This window comes from Thamnophis sirtalis, unplaced genomic scaffold (assembly GCF_051295495.1).
Source record: "Thamnophis sirtalis isolate CommonGarterSnake01/CBP01778 unplaced genomic scaffold, rThaSir2_p1.2 scaffold_2, whole genome shotgun sequence".
Taxonomy (NCBI): Eukaryota; Metazoa; Chordata; class Lepidosauria; order Squamata; family Natricidae; genus Thamnophis; species Thamnophis sirtalis.
The window spans coordinates 140,836,161-140,846,160 of NW_028261382.1; the positions used below are offsets into that span (position 1 = coordinate 140,836,161).

Sequence of the window (10,000 nt, forward strand, 5' to 3'; positions counted from 1 at the left end):
ACTAGCAGGAGAAACAGCCATCCACCACCATCTTTAATATGTTATAGTTTATTAATTGATTAATCTGATAGCCATATCAACAAAAATAATAAGTATTGGATCTAATTCCAGAGTAAAACGTGTATACAAAAATACAGTAATAAAATGCATATGTGGTAAATACAAAGAATTAGCATTAAGATAGATACATCATCTTTATACAAGGGCCCATCTCTATTTTATATAACAGGTTCTTAGCAAAACTGCCTTAACTAAATAGTTATGGTCACAATGTACACATTAGAGGCCAGAAATGGGAAAATAGGACAATCTGCAATTCAGATCTCAGTGGGCTATTCTTTCAAGTATGTATGTTAAATATTTATGACAGTTGAACAAAACACAAGCAATAGATTTGATAGCTGCACAGACTCTACATGTCCACTCATGATATGGCAGGAAGTACCCATATTTGGCCATGGAATCCAACAACTCAAAACTTGATTTAAAACAGGGGTGTTGTCACACAGTGGCATCATGTGACATATCACAATTTTTCTACCTTTCACTAAACCAGATGTGGGCGTGGCCAGTGTGTGACATGGGCCACGAGTTTGACACGCCTGCTTTAGAATATGATCTGCTTAAGAACTTCATCAAACTCATTGACATATATTTTTCAAATTGGAAAATAGTTTTGTTCTTAGCCAGCCAATTTGAAGATCTATTTTTGCCAAGAACTCCATGACAATTTGGGCACTGATATATTTGGGAATCTGTTTAAAAATGTTCCCTTGCCTGGGAGGCAGTTGAGAGTAAATACAGGTTGAAAACCCATTCTGGCAAGTCAGTTTAGCGAGGAATTGGGCTGAGCCATATTTACCTGTTCTACTAAACATACATTAGGTAGATCCTCTGCTAGTATGTGGAAACTTTTAATTATTGATTGGCCATGTATGGAATGGATATCTGTTTCTGCTCTGACCATAAGGACTCATGTTTTCTTATCAGTTCTTTCAGTTCCTGAAATGCTTCTTAAAAAATGGGTCTGAATTTGTTCAGGTGAGGTAGCTTTAAGCAAAGACCCTCTGCACATTGCGCATTGGGACTATTTTCAGTAATTTCAGTATTCTATGATTGTATCCTATTTCTAAGCATGGGCCTATTGGTCTTTTGAAGGATCAGGGTTCTCATATCCAAAAATATCCCAGTAGCAGCAATCAACTTCCAGGACTTATCAAGATAGTCCCCTCCTGCTTCATCCCTTGCCCCTTTTAGGCCCCAGATATCTGTTGGTTATGATATTTTTGAATACCAATCAGTCTATTCATATGGATTTGTTTAATTCCTGACTGACAGATTGACAGGATGTAGGAGGATGAACAATAAAGTGGGAGTGCCATGATCTTGTGTATGGTACAATGAAATAGCATCTTACTTCATCCTATTAACTGGGATATTTTGGGATGAAGCTTTGTCAGACTTCCAGAAGATCAGTAGATCTATGATCAGAATTAGGACAAATCACAAGTTATAAGCACAATGGAGCAATTCTGAGAAACATCAGGTGCATTCCATTCCACCTCATTTTATGCCTTTTGGTTGGTGTGTGACTTGTTACAAGAGGATGCTTGTCAATTTCACACCAGCTCCTAAAACAGTAGAAACTGCATGAAAAATCAATGGTAACAATTGATCCCAAATGGAAAAACCTAGTAGTATCCTATAGTATGTACAAAAATATATTAAAGTAGGAAAAAATGGGCCTCTAGCTCAAATAATGAATACAATAGAAAGTACAGACAAAACAAATTCCTTGTCAACAGAAAATCTGTAATGCCCTTTCTGGGGCCAAAACCAGCAACACACCGTTGAAAAAACCCACATTTATTTATTCATTAAATCTTCCCTGCACTCCATTTCTTAAACATAGGTTTACTCCCCCCACCTTTTTAAAGGAATACTAAGCCTACGTTTCAAACCAGATCAAATGCTTTTCTAGAACGCTAAGCCTCATGTGATCAGATGTTTCTGAAGAATCACATGCACGATTTCTTCTTGCCACCATGGTGCAGAAAGTCAATCTTGGCATCTTTATGATTTGGGGGGTGGGGGTGGACTTCAGCTTCCAGGAAAGTGGCTGGGAAATTCTGAGATTTGGAAATCTACACCTGCCAAAGTTGCCAAGGTTCAGAAACAGTGGACTAGATTAAGAAGGCAAATATGCACCTCTCTCCCTCCCTCCCTGAAAAAAACTGAATTAATCCACTTGTCCCTATTTGTGACGACCTTACCTTCCTATGACGGGTCCTTGGTGTTCTCTGAGGTTGCTTGTTTCCTTGCAGACATTTCCTTACCCTAACTAGGTTAACCATATACCAAACTCGATTGCAGAAAATACGACTTCAGCAAGAGTGCTCAATGCCCGGGATGCGTTACCTGACTCAGTGGTTTTTTCCCTAAACCCCCACAAATTTAACCTCAGACTGCATACTGTCGACCTCACCCCATTCCTAACGTGCCTACCGTCCCTGTCTTAACAACCCCATTTATTCGTATCCATTTCATGTACTCATAATCTTGTATATACCTTATACCTAAGGTGACCAGATGTCCCGATTTTGGCGGGACAGTCATGATTTTGCGCCTGCCGCCACCAAAGGACCTTCCCGGAGTTGCTTTTCTGAGCAATGGGGAGACAGAAGGGACAAAGTACCGTCCGTTTTCCATGTACCACGAGGGCAGCAGGAAGACTAGGACAGGGATCTCCTCTCGGCTCCAGCCTGGGAGAAAAGCAGCAGAGAAAGGTAAACCAGCATTTTATATTTTATTTGCTTTATTTGCTTTCGGCCCAAGCGGGGCAGGGAAAACACATTGCCAGAGGCTGCTGGAGAGCTCTTTCCGAAGAGAGGGTTTGGAAACTGGGCGGGCGAGATTGGAGCGGGCAGGCGGGGAGCGCACTTGCTCCCCTTTCCCATTGGCCCGCCTTTCCCCATGGAGCCTGTGGATGCGGCTGCTGGCTGTGCAGGTGGCCTGGAGGAAAGCCCCGAACCTCCTGGCGTGGACTTGGCGTTGGAGATCCACGTTTCCAAAGTGTAGCATTATTTCACTCCTCTCCCGTTTTCTGGGGGAGGGAGTTACGAGAAGCGGGTGGTGGTCACTTGGGGAATATTTGTGTCCCCGGGAGATCTGCTCTTCCCTGCCCCTTACCTCCGAAGGGGAGGCCAGGCGTGGGAGAGAGTGCTAGTGATAATGACTGATTCCCTCTTGTTTCTGCGGGTTTGGGGGGGGGGAGAAGGTAATTGTAGAGCCTGGACTGAAGTTTGGAGGCTGACTCACTACAATAAGCAGTGACCATTATTTGGAGGAAGAAAAAGCGTAGCCGTGCGACGGAGATTCGCTTTTTCAGAACCTGCATCATCTTTTTTTCAAATAAAAAAAAAGCCTTTTAAACATTCTTATTCCTAAAGGCAAAAAACCCCATGAAGAGGGAGGGAGAGAGACAGAGAGAGACACACAGAGTGAGTGATTAAGTGAGTGAGTGAGTGAGAGACAGACACACACACACACACACACACACACACACACACACAGAGTGACAGAGAGAGAGGAAGGGAGGGGAGAGAGATAGAGAGAGAGGGAGGGAGAGAGCTTTCAATTTGTAGGGATGTAACCTGGCTGTTTTTGCCTGCTCTCAAAAAGATGAGCAGGGTTGAACCTGCCTAATAATTGGAGGAGAATCCACCTGGGAATCTCAGTACTGAATATTTAATAGGAAAATATTAAAAATTGTCCAAAAGCAACAATGACAATTTCCATACTACTGCTAAGAAAATTACGACACATCAATAAAATTATAGGAGCTGAGTTTAACTCAAGAGAAACTTTTCTAAAGGTAGACAGTTATATAACAATTCCACAATTCTGAAAGAACAAGCTTGTTCTATATGAAATTTAATGCTACAGCAGAATGAAGTAACACCGAAGATAAGTGCAGGTAGTCCTCAATGCATGACCACAATTGAGCCCAAAATGTATGTTGTTAAGTGAGAAATGTATTGAGTTTTGCCCTATTTTACAATTTTTCTTGTCACATTTGTTAAGTGAAAAAAAAATTTTTAATCACCCCCCTCCCTCCCCCCCCCCCCCGTCAATGGTGTCCCTCTTTACCAATGTTAAAATCTGGTCACCTTACCTATACCACAGGTCTTCAAACTTGTCAACTTTAAAACTTGTGGACTTCAACTCCCAAGTTCACCATTCTGGCAGAATTTGGGAGGACTCTGGGAATTAAAGTCCACAAGTCTTAAAGTTGACAAGTTTGGGAACCCCTGTTCTATACACACTTGACAAAACAAATAAATAAAATAAAATAAACATCACCAGTGCTAGTTGGATAACGAAACATCTGCAAGGCTCAGGGAGTACCAAGTCGTCCCCCGCTCATTTCAACCCTGGGCTACAAAGCGGGTTACCTTCCTATTTTCTCCCTTCTGTGAACCCCCGAGGACTTCGGGGCGCCGCTCTACCCGAGGCCGCTTCGTCCTCTCTGTGGTTGTTCTGCTCCTCCAACAAACTCGTCTATCCGGCTGGTGAGATTTACCCAAGGTGCACCGCGGCGGAAATAGGCGACGACAATAACAAACAGCGGCAGTGAGGGATGCGCTTGAAGCCCGCGGGGCCTGATACACAGCCCGGAACCTTCGAAGTCCCTTCGCCGCTTCCCGCGGGCATTCCCCCCCACCCCATCCCACCGACTTCTTGGGCTGGCAGCTCGGTCTCTTGGCGTCGCTGCCGTTCCTCGGTACTTTTCCCGCCGCTTGTCTTCTCCGGGAGACGGACAACCCCCCGAAGCTCCGTGTGTGTGTGTGGGTGGTGGTGGTGGTAAAGTCGCAGAAGAGGGGAGGAGCTCCCGCAGCCACCGGTCCCCGGCGCGGGACGGTGCCTGGGATCGTCCAGCTGTTGCTCTTGAGATGGCGCCCCGGGGGTGAGTCGCGGGGAAGGCGGGAGGGGGGATGTCCCAAGGCTGAGCCCTCCGGCATTGCCCATCGTTGTACCCGAGGCGACCGCCCTCTTCCGCAACTCCCACCCCACCCCTGGACCGGCTCGGTGTCTTGGCACGCTAGTCCCGAACACGTCCCCGATTCACCTACCCGGGACTCCCTCTTCCCCGAAGTTAACTCCGTGGGGGATGACTCAGCCGTCCCGCACTTTTGTAGTTCCGCCTTTCCCCCCACCTTGTTGTGTAAGCAGTGGTTCATTTTAGGGGTGGTGTTTGTTTATTTTTGTTTTTTATTCCCTTCTCTGTTTTCCACCAAGCGCCACCATTTAAAGTAGTCTAGGTAGGTAGGTAGGAGAAATGGCTCGTTTCACCCTTTCATTGTTTCTCATTTTTGATCTGGCCGACTGGATAGCTTTTAGAATAGAACAGAACAGAACTGAAATCTTTAGTGGCCAAGTGTGGTTGGACATGCAAGGAATCTTTGGTACCTATGCTGTCAGTGTACATAAAAGATACATTGGTCAATAATCATGAGGTACAACACTTAATGATAGTCATAGGGTACAAATAAACAATCAGGAAACAATATCAATATTAATATAAATGGTAAGGATACAAGCAACAAAGTTACACTTATGCAGTCATAAGTGGGAGGAGATGGGTAATAGGAACGATGAGAAGACTAATAGTAATGGTAATACAGCCTTAGTGAATAGTTTGACAGTGGTGAGGGAATTATTTGTTTAGCAGAGTGATTCTGGAAAAAACTGTTCTTATGTCTAGTTCTGATTTTCTTTTCCGTTAAAGGAAAAGAAATAATTATCAGTTTGTAGGGTGTGTTGTTGATTTTTTTTTGCATGGCTAGTATTACCTAGAGTTTACTCTTTGTTTTAGGTTGTTGTTGTAGTGGTGGTAGTGGCTGAAGTCTTCTTGTTGACTGTTTCTCCCATAGTTAAAAGATCAGACAACATAGAAAATTGGTACCAGCCCCCATACTGAGATACCATGTTATCTTGTGGCTTCATCAGGATTATTAGTTCAGGTGGATAGTGAATTGTTTTGAGTTTGGAGGCAACTGGTAAAATTATATGGATGTATTTATTTATTTTTAGCTGTGGTATATATGGAATCTATAAACACAGCCCATGCTCAATACATATTTTAGAAGAAACTCCAATGTGAGATACATTCCCTATCACTTTGTTTATAAAGACAAATGGCTGCTTTGTGTATAACATTAGTTTGTAAAATTTAGCTGGGTTTGCCAGAATTGCTGATTCTCACTATTCGGAACTAGACACCTACAGTATTGTTTGGGTTAGTTTGTGAATTCATTGTTACAGCTGATAAGCTTTTACATTCTCTCTACATATTAAATCCTTATAAATGTGCTTAATCTATATTACAAAGTAACAGTTATTATGAAATTAATAGCTACTGTATAATATTTCCATAAAATGTTTTGTTTTACTTTGGTATTGTATAACTATATGCATTCTGTTTTTCAGAGAATTAACTGCATATTTTAATTTTATAAAAAATTCTAATTAAAATAATTAAATATATCAGTAAGAATCTATACGAGTTGTCATATACCAATATTATTTGCTTAAGCACAATTGGAGTTGCCACAATTCTTATATGGTACAAAGTTTAACATATTTTTTCTGTAAATTTAAATGCATATTTAGTGGAATATGTACAGTTCAGACTCCAAATAAGAAAATACTGTACATGGTAAGGGCAGAAGTTTGGACAATTAAAAAGAGGCTAGATATTTCAGCAACAGAATGATCTAGTATTTCCCAGGACAATCATTACGTACTTAAAAGGAAACTAAAGGTTTTGGCTTGGCTTTAACAATTCATAGATCTGAATATTATTGAAGAAGAAAGAAACAGCATATAGAGATCTCAGATAGCAAAAATGGAAACATTCTTAACTGATTATAGCAATGGCCCCCAACCTTTTAGGCACCAGGCGTGGTTTCACGTGCTGCCTGTATCACTCAGGTGGGGCTTTGCTTGTTTGCACAGACCAGTTTATGACATGCCGGGGGCCGGTGTCAGTCCACGGACCTGGGGTTGGGGACCCCTGGACTACGGAGAAGGGAAGTTGTTATTTCTGCCAAAGAAGGTGAACCAAAGGACGGACTTGAAAGGGTGTGCAAACTTCTGCACCTGCCATAGAGACAATTTTCTTACTTTAAATTATCTGTATGAACATCTGTTCATAGTTTATGAACATGCATTCAGATTTTTTAAAAATATGGCATATTCTTTTCTTTGCCATGGAGAGGTTATGCCTGCTTGTGCGCATTTCAAAATTCATTGAAACAAAATTTATCCATGGATGCCTAAAACTTTGTGTGCAACTGTAAATTGTTGCAATTTTATACAAATATTTGAGATTTATAGCTGGTATTAAATTATTGCTGCCCAATTTTGCTGTGTGATACTGCATGGGTCTCATGTTTATATCAAATAAATGACTCCTAGTCTCATATTTTCCTTAATTTGCAAGTTTTTTTTTTGCAAGGATCTGACATAGTAGAATGAAGAAGCAATATTCCATATTCAGAATCTTATATTCTTTTTATATATGCTATTTTGGTGTAGTTACCCAATGTGTGTTCCAGGATTTTCTGGCGACTGATTTAAGTTTCAGCCTTGATTGAGACTTGTCTTCATTCTGTTCATACTTTCACTTTTAACCATAAGTACTTTGATATATTTATCCTATGTTTATTCACCTAACTGTCATCTCTACTGAACTTGGTAACATTTACTTTGAAGGGATATATTTAGCATTATGCTATGATCTCATGATTTAGACTACTTTAAAAAGTTAAAGTGCATTTGAGATTGGCATAAACACCGTTTTCTTATAGCATGTAAACGTGCTATTACTGTTAAAAACCTAAACAATGTTGATGATGGGGAAAATGAAACAATATTTATTGCTCCTGATAGCATGCCTTACTTATGAAGTAAAGACTGAGAGTTCTATTTTTTACATCTTTGGTAATATTCATAAGACTTATACATTATTGTTGTAATAATGCAACATAAGCATCTAACACCACATCTATATATAGCATCAGGTTTTTGATCTTTGAACTACTAGGCAAATAATCTGGCTATTGACTATTTTTTCTTTCAAATAATTGCCTTTTCAGAACAGCTGGCACTGTTCTCTCCCACAAAGAAACATTAACTTCTGCTATCTATCTAGTACACAAGGGGCCTCACCTACTAGAAGGCCTTAATCAGCCAGGAGGAGACAGGATTTAACAACAGGTGGCTGAATTCACAATTCCAAGGTCCCTGTTATCAGGATAAACGAATCCAAATTCTTCCCAGACTATTTATTTCCTTATTATATTGCCAATAACTCAAGACATCAAACATACTTAATACTCCCTTTTCCTCTCCCCCCCCCAACAATAAGGTGAGTTGGGCCAAGAGAAAATGGCTGACCAAAGTAACCCAGGTAGCTTTTATGCCTAAGATAGGACTAGAACTCATTGTCTCCTGGTTTCTAGCCTGGTGCCTGAACCACTAGGCCAAACTGGTTCACACCATTTAAGATTGCACCACAGGGACCTCCTGAAGTGTTTTAACTAAAATTTGCTTTCTTGCAGCGTTTAGTCATTGATTCTTATCCTGTCATCTTTCAAACATTAATATGGTCTCATCTAGATCAACCTTTCATATACTAGTTTTAACACTCTTCTCAACTTGCGTCTTAATCTTGTACATACTTTCACCACTGTTGTAGTTGAATAGATTTCTAGACTTTTTCTCCAGCTCTTTAATTATCCTAATCACAGGCATGGTCGAAGCATAATGCAGAGTTTCAAGATCCTCTTTAAAATTTAAACTGTATATTTGACAAATACCTGTTTTCACATTTTTGTAGATCAGATTAAAAAGAACTGCAGTTATGCAGGACATGCATTTGTACTTAATCAGAGAGTAAATTATCTAACAGTAGTATATACACAATTGCATATTTACTATCTTTTCAACATGAATAGAATGTTAGATAGAGGCTGAAAAATGTATGCCATGTCCTTGGCGTTCTTGCAAGCTACCATATTGCATAAAAGTAAGCATGTATGCTGTATGTGCTTATAAGCATGTGAAAAGAAATATGAATCTGGCCTGCATGACCTGCTCTTTATACAGGTAGTCCTCAACTTATGACTACAACATTTCTGTGGTTAAGCAAGAAAGTTAAGTGAGTTTACCCCATTTTACCTTTCTTGCCATAGTTGTTAAGTGAGTCACTGCAGTTGTAATGTTAATAACACAGTTGTTCAGTGAATCTGGCTTCCTCATAAACTTTGCTTGTCAGAAGGTTGCAAAAGGTGATCACATGACCTGGGATACTGCAATTGTCATAACTTCATGCCAATTGCCAAGTGCCCAAATTTTAATCATGGAGATGCTGCAATTTTCATAAATGTGAAAAATGGTCATGAGTCACTTTTTTCAGTGCTATTGTAATTTCAAATGGTCACTAAATGAATGGTTGTAAGTCAAGGACTACCGGTATTATGCTGACTACTCTAGTTTTCTGGATTTGCTTTTTGCCTGTTTGGAAAAGATGCAAACATTTTTCCCATCTTTATTTTTTTTAATTACCTTGTCTGTTTTTCAAATTAATTAAGTGGCTCTAAATAAAATAGGAACGCAGTGGCTCAGTGGCTAAGAAACTGAGCTTGTCAATCAGAAAGGTTTGCAGTTTGACGGTTTGACTCTCTAGCACCATATAACAGAGTGAGCTCCCATTACTTGTCCCAGCTTCTGCCAACCTAGCAGTTCAAAAGCACGTAAAAAATGTAAGTAGAAATATAGGGACCACCTTTGGTGGGAAGGTAACAGTGTTCCGTGCGCCTTTGGCGTTTAGTCATGTCGGCCACATAACCACGGAGAACGTCTTCGGATAGCGCTGGCTCTTCGGCTTTAAAACAGAGATGAGCACTGTCCCCTAGAGTCGGGAACAACTAGCACA

At 40.6% G+C, this 10,000-nt stretch overlaps 1 protein-coding gene and 1 long non-coding RNA gene across 5 annotated transcripts in view; one reads left to right on the forward strand and one right to left on the reverse strand.

The window, feature by feature from the left end:
• LOC148049210 (uncharacterized) overlaps positions 1-4,619 on the reverse strand; it is a 9,120-nt gene extending 4,501 nt beyond the window's left edge. Inside the window, exons 1-2 of the long non-coding RNA XR_015695647.1 lie at positions 4,455-4,619; positions 2,570-2,762 (exon numbers count right to left, since the gene is read on the reverse strand). This is a non-coding gene — a long non-coding RNA (uncharacterized LOC148049210). The remainder of the gene's footprint in view (positions 1-2,569; positions 2,763-4,454) is intronic.
• A 17-nt stretch (positions 4,620-4,636) lies between these two features.
• RB1CC1 (RB1 inducible coiled-coil 1) overlaps positions 4,637-10,000 on the forward strand; it is an 83,808-nt gene continuing 78,444 nt past the window's right edge. For 3 of the 4 annotated variants that reach the window (XR_015695646.1, XM_014074829.2, XM_014074846.2), the window contains exon 1: positions 4,638-4,966. The gene's annotated coding sequence lies outside the window, so the exon portion shown is untranslated. Of the gene's footprint in view, positions 4,967-10,000 lie in introns of all 4 variants that reach the window. The other variant, XM_014074838.2, reaches the window with a different exon arrangement.